The sequence below is a fragment of the Ptiloglossa arizonensis genome, chromosome 2 (genome assembly GCF_051014685.1).
Source record: "Ptiloglossa arizonensis isolate GNS036 chromosome 2, iyPtiAriz1_principal, whole genome shotgun sequence".
Lineage (NCBI taxonomy): Eukaryota > Metazoa > Arthropoda > Insecta > Hymenoptera > Colletidae > Ptiloglossa > Ptiloglossa arizonensis.
Genome location: NC_135049.1, coordinates 26,123,816 through 26,137,593, shown reverse-complemented (window position 1 = coordinate 26,137,593; position 13,778 = coordinate 26,123,816). Strand labels below are relative to the sequence as shown.

The window sequence follows — 13,778 nt, the reverse complement described above, 5'->3', positions numbered from 1 at the left end:
CGAGAACCGGATTCGGAATAAATGATTTCACTCGCCGCCGCGAATAAAATTTATTCGACCGTAAAGTGCCGTTCCCGTCGTTTATCGGCACATTGTGCAAGCTTACGACAAATAAAGCGGCCGCTGCGGGGCTCCGGAACGGCACGAGTCCCGCCGTTCCGTTGACTCTCGTCGCTTTTTCTCCGCTCGTTGTTTTCACGATCGAGGAAACGATCGAAATCGAGGATACCGATAACGACGAGACCTCGCCGATAAAGATCCACGCTTTCCACTCGACGATCGAGAATACAATTACCCCGACGTTTCGTGGAAAATTCCGTGCCAGCCGTCGCCGCGGTGTTTCGCGCGTACGGTACAGTTTTTTTGCACTTCAACGGAAACGAGCGAAAAACCTGGGAAATCGTTGAAACCGTGTTTTCGCGTACCTGCGATTCGAGTAGCTGTACTCGTCGTCGATGCGGGCTTCGACCCGTTCCGAATTCGCGTACGCGAAATCATCGAGGCACTCTTGCTACTTTTTCGCGAAAGTCGCGATTCAAACTTTGCGAACATCGACGACGATAAACTTCAACCATTTATCCTCTTTTAAGAGCGTTGCAATAGTAGATGTTCGAAGAAACGGTTAGAAATTTGCATTAAACTTTCAATCAGATTAAAATCTTAGATTTTTGTTCGGTGAACGAAACACTGTGACGCCGAGGCGATTCCAAGATCGCAGAGAGGCGTCATTTCGCCCGGAATCGGAAATCGAATTTCTCGAAGAGAGAGAGAGGGGGGCGAGAGAGCCTCGCGCGTGTAATTAGCGCGATTAACGCGTCGGTGAAGTCGCCGTGGCTCTGTTCTCGTCTTTCTCCGCCGGAGGAGAGCAACGATTGTTCGCCGAGCGAGTACAACGAGGCCGATGCCGAATCGTACGGGAGATATTTTACGGTCGGTTGCTGCCGTTTCGTAAATTACAGCCTCGTCCGTAAATTACACGGGCCATCGAGAGACGAAGAGCTCGCGCACCATCGACGTCGACCACTCGCAAAATAACCCAAAGATATTGCCTCGGAGACGCTCGAGAACCAGAATTCTAGATTGCGCGCAACTTTCGTCCGATTGTTTTTTCTTTTCTTTCGGAGCGGTCTCGACTCGCCTTCCTTTGCGAAAGATGTTCGCGTCCGGTGTTTCAGGGTAGATTTCAGGTTTCAAGGAGCCAAACGAGTCGTTGCCAGAAGTGGAAGAATGCACCTTCTCCGGCTAGGTATTCGGAGCCGGATGTCCCGCTTCGAAGAGATTCGACGAGTCGCTCATTTTTATTACGAGGAATATCTACAGGGTGTTTTTAAAACGAATGGAAAGTAGGAGGAAAATTTTGGCGGGTTGACTTTGAATATTTTACTAGCAAGCGTGTATCGTAGGGGGAAAAAACGATCCTGGGAGAAAATGTCTTTGTAAAATCAGAGACCGAGAAGAAATTATTCGACACTCGTCATATTTTACTATAATTACAATATCTTATTCCATTAACCAAAGATCGACCCCTAAAATTCGAAACAAATGCTAAGACTTTGATGGTTGTTCCCACTCTTTTTTTTTTCATACCAGAATTTTTTAACAGCTACCACGAGCTACCGAGACTCGTACGAAAAGATGGCACACTTTCGATCTTTTCTTAAATGTGTTCACCGAACCAACGTTTCAATATTGAACGTATAAATAGAAATTTCTAAACAACGGGCCGTGAAAAGTACTTAAATCGACGCGAAACGGATCGTATTTTATCATCGAGGTAAGAAAAATATCGTACCGCAAAAATGGGAGAATCGTCGATCGGAAGCCACCGGTATCGATAAAACGAGTAAACCGCGATGAAGGAGTATTCCTCGAATACGGGATATTCGGATCGTTCGAGCATCGACGATACTTATTTCGCGCGCAATAATCGGGGCCGTTATTCACGGCGAACGGATCGTTCGAAATAATAGAATCCGCAGCGCAGATCGAGCGGACATCATCGAAAGTGGGCATCGCGCAATATTCGCGCGTGTGTCGTAGAACAGGCTGACACACTTTGTTCGCGTTTCGAAAGCGACGATGATCGAATTTCGCTATATCCCAAGGCGGAACGCGGCGTTCGCGATCCACGGGTTTTTATCCGCCGCCTTCGCGCGCGCCTGAAATTATTCGTCTCGAGCCACTCGACGTCTCCGCTCGTAATCGACCGGTGAAAAAAATACGTCCCGTTGGAAATCGCTCGTTTCCGCGAACCTCCGCCTCGGAACGAAAGCGAGACGCTCTCGGTGTTTCGATTTCGAAGAAAGAGTCGAGCTTCCGAGAATCGTTCTCGCGCTCGATCGACGAGAGAGCGTCCTCGAGAACCGAGAGATAATGTTACTCGGCGTCGTTACTTAAGTAAAAAGGGTTTCGAAACGCTCTCTCGCGAGGATGAATCGCGCGATAGGACGTCGATAAATTTTCAACGTCCCGTCGTTCGACGCGCTCGATCACGGTTCGTTTGAAATATCGTCGATTTTCTTTTTCCACGAGACTCTTTAAAAGGAGTACCACCGTGACTATCGAGAAACCGCACAAGCTAACCCATAGCCCTTCGATCGTCGTCCCGTACGATTGCGATTCCGTTGAATCGACGAAGCCGATTCGAACCAGAAGTTCCGCGATTTATACCAGCGAAATTCTACTTTATGCTCGACTCACAGACACTCTCCACCCTTGTTATCGGAATGCTCGCGTAATCCGAATCCAACGGGACAGGTATTGGCCCGGGCAAAATCGATACCCACGAAGCCAGTTATCCTCGCGCGAGTTCCTATTACGATATACCCAACTTGCCCGCCACCGATTTAAACCAGCCCGAACTGCGTAGCGTTTGGATCAACTTTGTACGAATTCACGACGCGGGACGACTTCCGGAGACGACAGAGATTCGATCAACGCAAACGGAAGAACAGATCGAGTCGTGGTTTCGATAGTTTCGTTCAGAGCTCCGATTTTCGAGTTCAGAGCTTCGATCGAAAGAATAAGGCAAAAAACAAGAAACGGTTTAATTTCTCGAGATAAAAGAACTTCGATTCTTGCGCGATACACGTGGAACCGATTCGGTCGTACGCGATCGAAAAGCGATACGCCCGAACTAAGTAGCGTTTCGATTCGTTTTGTTCGAATCTTTATCGGCGAACGACTTCTCGAGATAAAAAAGAATTAGTTTCCCGTGCGATAGCGGTATTTTCCACGGAATCGTATGCAAATCCGTGGAATCGAGAGGGACGCACGTGACCAAGGAACCCCGTGTTGGTACAACGTCGCGTTCGCATAGATTTTGTCTAAGTTTCCATGACCGGACCGGTCGCTGGGACAAAAAGAACTCGACGCTCCGCACAATGGCCGACACCTTCCTCGCTCGTACGCAAATTCGCGGATCCGATTCGGTTGCACGCGAACCGGAGAACGCAGCGCTGTGAACAGACAACCTCGCGTTTCGATTCGTTTCGTTGAAATTTCCACCGGCGGATGACTTCTCGCGATCAAAGAAGGTCGAGCCTGTGCAATACCGGTATTTCCCTCGAACGTATGCAAATCCGCGGAACCGATTCGGTTGCACGCGAGCAGGGAACAACCGTATCCGAAGGAACGATCGCCGATAGAGGGGGAATCGGCCAAGTACCGTTGCCGTACCAGTTACTCGAACCGTCTTGTCCCTAGACGGGTTCGGACAAATGGTGTTGCACTCGAGTCTTGCGACCAAACGATCCACGAACGATCTATATTCCATTTCGAACTCGATCCCCTCGTCGTCACCGTTAACCTTTTCATCCTAGGGGATTCAACGTCCAGGAAAATGAATTTCAACGACTCCGTTGGTGTCTCCCCGGCCGTCCAATTACGCGTTCATTGAATTCTCGATACCTTGCGCGCGATTATGTCTCGCGAACGTTTATCGATCGTTCGGAATCCGGTTCGATCGGGCTGAACGTTCGCCGGGTTTTAGACGGCGGTCGTTCGTCGATACTGCTAAGAATATTTTTATGAAACGCGAACCGAAACGTTGCGCGGTAATTTCAACGTTATCGACTCGCGTAATTCGGATTATTTCTCGGTATACACTGGCTCCCGTAACGTTCGAAAATTTGGGAACGTTGATCTTGGAACGAAATCGTTTTCGCAAATGTATAGAGAGAAGGTATAGATACGTTCTCGGAGAGACATCGGTGTAAATAATTCTTGTAATTCCTCCCCTTGGCGGGAAACGACGCTCGTAAGATTGTTCGTTTCGTACGATCGTTGATATTTTACAACGATAATATTTACGGTGACTTTTCGATCGCCACATGGCAAGAAACTTGGCCCGTTTCGTACGCAATGGCGCGACGCGTATCGCGAAATGGCTTCCGCGATTATTTTCAGATCCACAGGAATTTTCCGTCCGCCTAGAGCGAATCGAGTCGAGGTATTTTCTCTTCGAGATACTTTCGTGAACGCATCTCGATCTCGATTTTCCTCCTTCTTCTACGAGGAAACCGACGAGTTACCCAAACACGAACACGCGCGAGAAATTCCCGCGTTTCGTGTCTTGGCGAAAACGATTAGATCTTCGCTCGAAAAACGCGTTCCACGGTGAAAGAACGCTTCGATGGAGTGCGAATGCTTCGAAATGTTGCACGGTGGCGTTCGTCGCGAAATTTTGAAGCGAAACGGTGCGATTCGTCGGCGGGTCGCGAGCCCATTCCGGCTGCTCGATTACGGCGAAGTCGTTCGTTTATTTTTCCGGCGGCGTAGAGCGGGAGAAAGCAGACCGCGTGCTCAACGCTCGCGTTCTCGTGTCGTAACGCTCGCCGCGATATTGTTTATTGAAAAAGATCTGGCAAAATGTCGGTCGGACGTGTCAACGCGGCCCGCGAAAGTCAATTTACGTAATACGCGAGCGCCGCGTTCCTATTTCGTATTTTTGGGCGAAGAGCGAACCTCGAAGTCCCCTTCCGTCTCGATTCGATCGAGATCGATCTCGACGAACGAAAAGAACGCGAACTTCCCGACCCTGAAGCCACAAGGCGCAACTATTCGACGATCGGGATACGTTTCTCGTTATTGTTCCTTTCTCGAGCGGTGCAAACGCTCTAGAGTGCGAAGAAAAAACGCGAATCGATCGCAAGTGTACAAACGATCGATACTCGGAGTTAGCGGGAGTGGAAAAGAAAATAGATTCGCAATGCTCGTTAACGTTCTCTGGAATCGCGTTCGGGCAATTATTGGCATCGCGTAGCGTAACGCGAGCTTCCTCTAACGCAACTGTTCGGTGTCGAATAGCTCGAAGAAACGCGGTGAACTCACTCGACTTCGGTGATATTCGGTAATGGTATCGCGAGGACGATTCTGTTTCGACCGGATCGTTCTCCATTTTCTACGTTGCGTTCGGGCGCGTGTCTTTTACCAGTGTTACGGGTCGTTTTGGTCCACCTCGTGTGTTTTCGATTACACGAACAGAACGAAGATCGAGGCGTACCGCGAAACGACCCAACCGAGACAGCAATTGTTACAACCGAGTTAGAAAGAAGTCGAAGAACCGCGAACAGATAGAATTCTACGAGTTTCGCTCCGCAGAGATACAAAGAAGGGACATTTCGACCGAGCTGCATTTTCGAGGAATCACGTACGTCCGGACGCACGAAGCTCCGCGAATCTTCTCAGGTAAAAAAGGTAAATTTCGACCGATAGAATTTACGTTCTTCTCAAGTTGGTTTTTTTCCGCCGCGGGTAAACAGCCGAGTCGAGTAAGTCGGTCGTTTAAAATAATTTCGTGTTTCTCTCTGGGCGACAGCAGCCCGGTCTAGACGTTCTCTTTGGCCGCAGTCGCGAAATACCGGATCTACGCTGCGTCTCGAGCTACGAAATCGCGAGGGGTACTCGAGAAACCGAGATGCTCGATCGAGAGCGCGTTTTCGACATTTTGAACCGTTTCTCGGTAAAGATTCTCGCGAAACGTTCGGGTCGACTAGGCGTGTCGCGCGTGTAACGGGCAGCCCGCGAACGAAATTCACTTTCGAGCGCGCGCGCTCGTGTACGTACAATCGGTCGCGGAATCCGTCGATCGAAAGTGAACGTGGACGCGTTAGAATGCGATAAGAAGGAAGGAGAGAACGAAAGGTAGAGACACCGAGAGGTAGGGAGCGATCGGTCGCCGTCTGTACACTGTCGAGGTTACGGAAAACGCGCGGAACCGATCGAAGGGGAGAGGCCCGTTAATTTCCATAGATCCTGAATAAAAATCCAAGGTGGAATTGGTCGGCGCGCACGTCGAGTCGATCAACGGTTAAATTACGTTCGCTGCTTTGGCGTCGGGGCGCGCGTAACGCGTCGCGAAACCTTCGTTACGAAATCGAGTTACGAATCGCGCCGAATACGCTACGTCGGGTACGTTTATTCGCGATTACTTTTCTCCGCGATCCGCGAAACGTGCGAGAACGTCGACGAGAATCGCGCCACGCCGGGAAAAATATATGCGAATCGCGTTTCTTCCCGACACGCGCTCACGACACGTGCATCGAGCATGCGCCACGGTGTTTTCCTAAAACGAAACTCTTCGCTCGTTAGCGCCGATTCCAACACGGGGCGGAATAGAAATTTACGCGATTCCGCGCGAAAATACCGATTCGCGATCGCGTTTGCTCGCCGTTTCTTCGAAAACTCGTTCGTTCGTGGACGAGTTGCCCCCGAATCGCGATACGCGGGAAATGGTAAAGTTTGTCGAGGGAAACGCAAATGTCTCGCGTATTCGTAGATCGAGAACGAAGCGGACGTACGATTTCTTTCGTTGTTCGTTGCTTTCGATCGAAAGTAAAACAACGGAACAAATCTCGCGACGCTTCACCGTTATTGAAACGGATCTAGAATAGCGTGCGTCGAAAGCAACGATTTTTCGTAGCCGATTCTGTGCTCGCGACGAATTACTTTCTCGCGTTATTCGTTTCCCAAAGTCGGGAAAAGGACACGCGTTTCGTTCATTGCTTCTCCAATCGGTCGACGAATCGTTCGTAAACGTTCCCGTATCGTTTCGTAGAACGTAACGTACGCTGTTTCCCTATGCGCTCGTTCGAACGTTGAATTCTTGCGAGAACACCGGAGCGTAAACGCTTCGAAGCGGTACGCGCGGTTACTCGTCGCGAGTACAACAGGTGGCAAAGGCGTAGCGTTCGCTTGAATCGCGGAGGAAAAATAAATCAACGGTTAATTTCTTCGTCGCGTACAATTCCAAAGTATCTTGTGCGCCGAACGATCCGTAAATTTCTGTACATCGATCGTAATCGTGCACACGGAATCCGCGTTGTCGGTACGCGCGAAAATGTAAACGATCGTCGCTAACCGCTAAATGCGAACTCGTTTCGAGCAGTCGCTCGCGTTCTCCTCTTTCATCCTCGCGAGACGACGCGGATTCGACAAGTTTGTTGGTCGCCGGCGCCTCTCGATTCGCGTTCGATCGCGCGAATTATTTTCTAGTCGCTGCATCGGAGTGTTCCGATACGAAAGATACGAGCGAACCGGGCCTGGTACCGCGCTACCGGTATTTTTTTTCCTTTCACCTTATTAAATATCGCGCAGCGTACGGCCGGGCGTAGGAGTCGCGGTCCCGGTTCCTTTTTTTTCTTTCTTTTACCTCGTCCTCTCCGCGTTCGTCGCGGAAGAAAAGGACGGGTGGAAAGTCGCGGCACGAATTCGAAGATAGCGAACCAGTTCGCTTTCGTTGTCATCCGAAGTCGTAAAAACGTCTCGGAAGGAGGAGAGGACGCCGGCGAAAGTCCTGGCGCGTTTTATCTTCCTGGCGAGGCAGGCGCGCTCCGCTCGATCGTCCTTTCACGATTTCGTTTCGTCGTTTCTCCGATGTTCGGTCTCGGTTGTTCGTAATCGCGCGTTTGGGAAACGAGCGCGATCGGGACGCGATTACACCGTCCGGCTCGAATTCCGAACGTCGTCGAATCGGAGCGAAACAGACTCGCCCGAGACCGGGAGGAAAGCGTTTCGTCGCACGGCGCCGCGATCGCCGCCAATTCGTTTTCTCTTCTTAGGAAAATTTCGCGCGTCGAACGTTTTCCTCGATCGCGTAACGAGGAGGGTCTTCACGAGGGTTTTCGACGGTGGAGGCGAGTACTCACGTGGCGTAGGAACGGTTGGTGGTAAACGCAACCGCGATCGGCGGCGCAACGAGCGATCGAAATTTCGTTGGCGTCGAGTCCGTCTCTCCGGGGACTCGGTTACCGCCGCGAAGCCAACGTTCGCGGGTATAAATAGCGAACGAATCGCCGCTACTTTCGCCGCGTTGATCTCGCAAATTTCCCGTACACCGAGAGCGAGGATAATCGAAATCGCGTTCGTTTCACCGATCCCCGTGGATTTCTCGCGGTCGAGTTACGTTCTCGTCGAACGTTTCCCGATCGAACGACCCGTTCTACCCCGAACCAATCGGAAGCGTATCACAGACCTGTCTCTCTCGGCTCCGTTGATTCCTCTTCGTTAATCCCTCATGAAAGCACCGTCCTCACATCGAGGCGCACACCGACTATAATTTCTCGCACCTGTACAACGCGACGGTAGGGAACGACTCCGAGAAATCACTCTCGACGACGTCGAACTCGGTACGTACACGGGGGTTGGTTCGGTGAACCGATCGTGGTATTTTCTCGATCGGAATCGGCGCGTTCGTGGGTTCGGGGCAAGACCGCGTCCGGTCCGGCCAGAAGACTGCGCGATGGAAGTGGAAAAGCCAGCAGCAGGAGCGTTGTGCTCCGGCCAGCGTCGTCTGGTCGAGCTTTCTACGAGCGAGGATAAGGTCGAGGTGGGGGCTCGGACCGGCATTGGCGCCTCGGTCTCGGGCCCCCATTGGCGTAGACGCGGGAAAAATTCGGTCCCCGGGCAGCGAAAGGCACCTGCGTCGCCACCTGATAGCCGACGCGAACGCCGCTCGAATCGAACCGACGCGAAACCTTTCAAACTTGACTCTCGAGCGACGCGCTGGAAGGCCATTTCTACGGACAGATCGAACCGTGCCTTACTTTTACTCGGGGACTTTTTCCGTTTCGCCCTCGGTGCGGGATACGGCCGAGACAAAAGGGCGGACGGATCTCGAGCGATCAACGCCGCCGCCACCGCCACCGCCTCCGCCGCGAAAGGTCTCGCGGCGCCTTCAGGGGATTCCGACTCGAGCGCGTCCTCGCGGTCTTTTCGGAACGACCGAACCCACCGAGCAAATTCTACCCGGATCGTTTCGAAGTTTTCGAAAGATCGACCCGCGAAACCGAGTGAAAGTGGAACGCGCGACTCGCTCGACAAAGGACATCGACGAGGACGATCGCGCGTCGCGCCGTGAAGATTTTATCGATCGATAAGAATAACTCTCGCTCTCTCTCTCTCTCTCTTTCTCTCTTTCTCTTTCTTTGTCTTGGACGACGAGCCACGGGTCTATAAAAAAAGGAAGCTTTCGCGATCGACGCCGTGCTCGAAATAGCGATCGATCGGAACCTGTGGCCTCTCGATGAATTACCTTCAGGGTCGCCGAGCGAACACTCGCCACCGAAGAAAGTTTCGACTTTGATCGTTCGTTAACCGGAGTAGCTGGTCTATAATTTTCGATATTTTTCTCCTCGTTCGATCGCGTCGCGATACCAGCATCGGCATAAATTACGGCGATGGCTCGTCTTCGCCCGTTCCTATGTATCTCTCGCCGGAGAGTGCACGAGCCCGGATCGACAACTCGGGAAGAATTCCTGAAGCCATAGTCGGAGCGCGACGAGACCAGCGACGGGGACGAGACGGGCCGGCGAGTCGCGTAGCGATCGTACGATACTTAACCTTAAAGCGTTCTTCCGTTCGAACGTACGCTCCGAGTATTCGCTCGACGAGTCCGGAAGGTGTCGGAACTTTTATTTCCGATTTTGTAACGCAGCGAACCGATCAACGAAACGCCGGAGCTCCGGTTGCGGAGAAGTGTGTCGCAAACGTGGGTCGAAAAAGACCCGTGGACCGCACCAGGATCGGGAAAAACGAGAACGGCGAGGAAAGATCGTATCGTAAAACGAGAGTAACTTAAAAACGATTACTTTCTATTCTACTCTGCTATCGATTACTTCGATCGAACAACTTGAGAGTATCGGTTATTTTATTATACGCGTCGAAACGCCGCAAGAAGTATCCAGCGCGTACCTATCCGTGACTTTGATACTTCTCTCAAAGTTTCCTCTAAGGATGTCGAGTACTTTCATCCTCGAGGACGATACCTCCCGTTTTCTTCTTCCTCCTTGTCCGTCTTGTGACAAAACAACTCGGAACGTCGAGCTTCCAGCCGATTATATCGAACGAAACGATTCGTTCGGTGTAACTCCGAGTCGAGCGTTTAATGTCAGCCGCTTCAAATTTCTTGTTCCGAAGACGTCTCGCTTCGGTGACACGCCTGTTGATCTTTGAAAGGGGATCGCGAAGAATTTTAGAACGAGGCGTACGGGATTCGCCCGTGATATTTGCGCTCACAATATGCTCGAGGAAGGTTCTGACGTATGCTTTTCACGCGCGCGGAATATTAACGCGTTACGTGTTCGTTGGAAAGTTCCACGCAAATGTTTAATAATACCGCGCATGGACTCGAGCATCCTCCTCGTAATAACAGACACCGAGGAGGACGAGGTTCGGGAGGCACCTGGGATCGACCAACTACCTCGATATCGTATCTCCGGGAGATCAGCTACTAGGGAAACAAAGATACCTACGTTCTGAGAAGTACGTAGTACCAGGATCGAAGAAAATATGGACAGGGTTGAAGAATTCTTGCCCACTCACGGGTCTTACGAAGGAAGAAATGACCATCTTTCTTCCATTGTTTCTTGTAAATAAATTTCTTCAACTACATTACAGTTACATACGTATTCTTAAGTTTCATTAACATATACGGTTACCAGATAATCCGATAATCCTATAATTCCGAATAGTCCGTTGTTTAATCATTTGTAATGTATAAATAAGATGCACATTACTAATATTGGGAATATACGTAAATGTAAATTACAATCGTGTGTATGAACAAAAATTCACTGAAACCGTACCCCTTCGCAGATTTTGCAATATCTTGATGTTTATTTATTATAATTATTAACAACTATCGTAGGACCATAATTTAAACAATTATTAACAATGACCTAGTATAAATAATAGCTTAAAAGCCATCAATTTCTTGAAATATCCGCTTCAATCGTACAAATAAAATCAAAGTAACGGTAAGTTACCTTCTCAAGGGTATAAATAGAACCTCCGGTTGCCGAAAATTTCATTCGCCCGGGAGCCACCGCGGCGGAAGGAGCTCCTCCTCTGGGGGAACTCGACCCTCAGGGCCAGGGTGGTCCAACGCGGAGAAGGGCGGAACCACACCTGACCGCCGATAGGCGGTGGTCAGTACTGGCGACCACTCTCTCGAACCTTTTTTCTTTTCTTCAATTTTTTCTTTGTTCATATTTGATTTTCCGTCATTGCTTCATTTATTTTCTTTCTTACTGTACGACCGTATTTAATCACTAACCAATTTCATTTCCATTTTCTATCATGCCTTGACTTTAGGTTTCTCTTAGGTAGGCACAAGAGGATTTTCTCGTGGCAACCGCCGTGGGATCTTTAGTTAAGCTTAGAGTAAGTTTGTTTTAAAGCCACCGTGTACAAATATCTGTGATCTGCCGAGCAATTGTCCAATCTTTAGCTTATTTTTGCTCGCATCCTCGTCTCACAGTCCGGCCAGCTCTGCTCGTTGCATAAGCAAGTGACCGGCCGTGTAGCTGGTCCGAACGGTCTATCGCCGTCTCTTCCGGTGCGTCCGCTTCCAGAGAGGGCATGTTGCGAACGCAGGAGTAGGCATTTTTGCCGGTCCCTGCGGAACCCTCCGGAACAAGACCCTCTCTTCGTAAAGCTTCAACAGTCGGGTCCACGGTCTGCGTGTGCCGACACGGAGTTGAGAGAAACGGGGCATTCCCCTGGTGGAGTGGATGGCGTCGCTTGTTTTCTCTCGAATCGGACCTACTGAGGGGAAACGGGATCGAGCTAGTAGGACCAACTACACGGTTCGCGTCGCGTCTTTCCCAATTTTGCCTCATTTTTCCATAACGTAATTGCTCGGCAGAACTGAACCAGGAGGTCGAAGGAACTTCGATTCCTTCCATTTCCTTGGTTTGGTAACTTGGTTTGTATCGCTTATCGAGGGAGATCGATGGAACTTCGATTCCATCTATCTCCTCCGGGTCTCCGCTCGCAGCAACCTCTACGTGGTGAGACCTGGTAATCGGTGTTACTCGCGACGCACGATTATTCGTCGCGGGTGACACCGAGCTAATCGGCTGCGAATTTAGAATAGTTTCTTTACGCTTTCGTACCCCATTTAACTCGGTGTTAATTTCAATTGTACTTTGCGTTGCATCATTGTAAACTAAATTCTCATTGTACGGTCGGAACCAAGCGAAGCTCTACAGTTTGAAAGTAGAGATACCAAACTTTCGACAGCTATTTTCGAAGAATCTCGTTACATCGACCAAGGATTATTGTTTGCCCGCGTTGTAAATACCGATTGGGTAAGATTGCAAATTTTGCGAGTCGCTGTTTCTTGCTCCGTCTTCCTCTTACCTGTATTACGAGCAAGGATAATTTGAACGGTACCGAGTAATTGTCGGTTGCTCGTAAACCTTGCCAAAGTCGATACGACTCGCTGGTAATTTGTTCCCGGTGGTATCTTCCTTTCTCTTACCTGTAGCAAGGGTTGTTTGGACGACACCGATGAATTTTTGGTCGATCGCAGACTTTACGAACAACCGTCTCGCAATTTGTCCCAAGAGTAATGTTTCTTTCTTCGGTCAATAGCGACGGTGCAACGGAGATTCGTTTTGATTTCGCTCGCGTCGTCGACGCAACGGGGTCGTGTTCGGAGTAACGTAGGCATTCGAGGTGTCTTTGGTCCGGTTGTTTCGAATCGTGCTCCTCGACGGGCGGAAGTTTCGTAAATGGGCGGGCCAAAATTTCTATTTCGTTTGTGCAACGCTCGGGACACGAGGTTCGAAATTGGTGGTGGCGTAGGTCGATTGGACACGCGCGCGTCGCGACGTATCCTTTCGCGGAGCGGTCGACGGGTCGTCGTCGCGACGATTTCAAAGTTCGTCGCGGACGATGGGAAAAAAGAAGGTGTATCCGCGCGCGACGAGGCGCGCATGCAAAACGCGGACGGAAAAGCGTATCGCGTTGTCGATGGCGAGGCTCGGACGGGGAAGAGGTAGGGATCGGTGCTGGCCGCTCGACGAGGACCGCTCGCTTTCTATCGTCCGTTCGTGCCAAGAAATCGTTCGTCGCGATTTCGACTTTTGCCGCGCGATCGAGCCTTCTTTTTCCTCCTCGGTGTTTTACGATCGATCGGGAGAAAAACCGCCCGATAAAGCGGCGGGGGGATCGAAGCGTGACCCGTTTCGCTCGATTCAGAGGAGAGAGATTAATGCATCAGTTGTTTGTTTTTATTGAAGTGATCGAGTTCGTTATAAGGCGATTAAGAGCTATTCGGATCGTCTGTCGGAGCAAACTGTGCGGTTGAATTTGAACGGTTCTATGGAAACGGACGGAGCGTGTGCGGATCGAGCTCGGTGGAAAGTGTATCTACAAATACGAACGGCTTCGTAAGAACGGTTGGCCGCCGTTCGCGTGGAATTCAGCGTCCGAGAACACGTATTGCAGCGCCCTGTTCGCGCGCTCCACCGCCGGCAAGTTAGGAACTCGCA

At 50.5% G+C, this 13,778-nt stretch overlaps 1 protein-coding gene across 2 annotated transcripts in view; it reads right to left on the bottom strand.

Moving 5' to 3' along the window:
* The window catches only part of LOC143143696 (uncharacterized), a 33,855-nt gene extending 25,085 nt beyond the window's left edge, over positions 1-8,770 (bottom strand). For both annotated transcript variants that reach the window (XM_076305268.1, XM_076305269.1), the window contains exon 1: positions 8,474-8,770. The gene's annotated coding sequence lies outside the window, so the exon portion shown is untranslated. The remainder of the gene's footprint in view (positions 1-8,473) is intronic.
* Between the last annotated feature and the right edge of the window lie 5,008 nt (positions 8,771-13,778).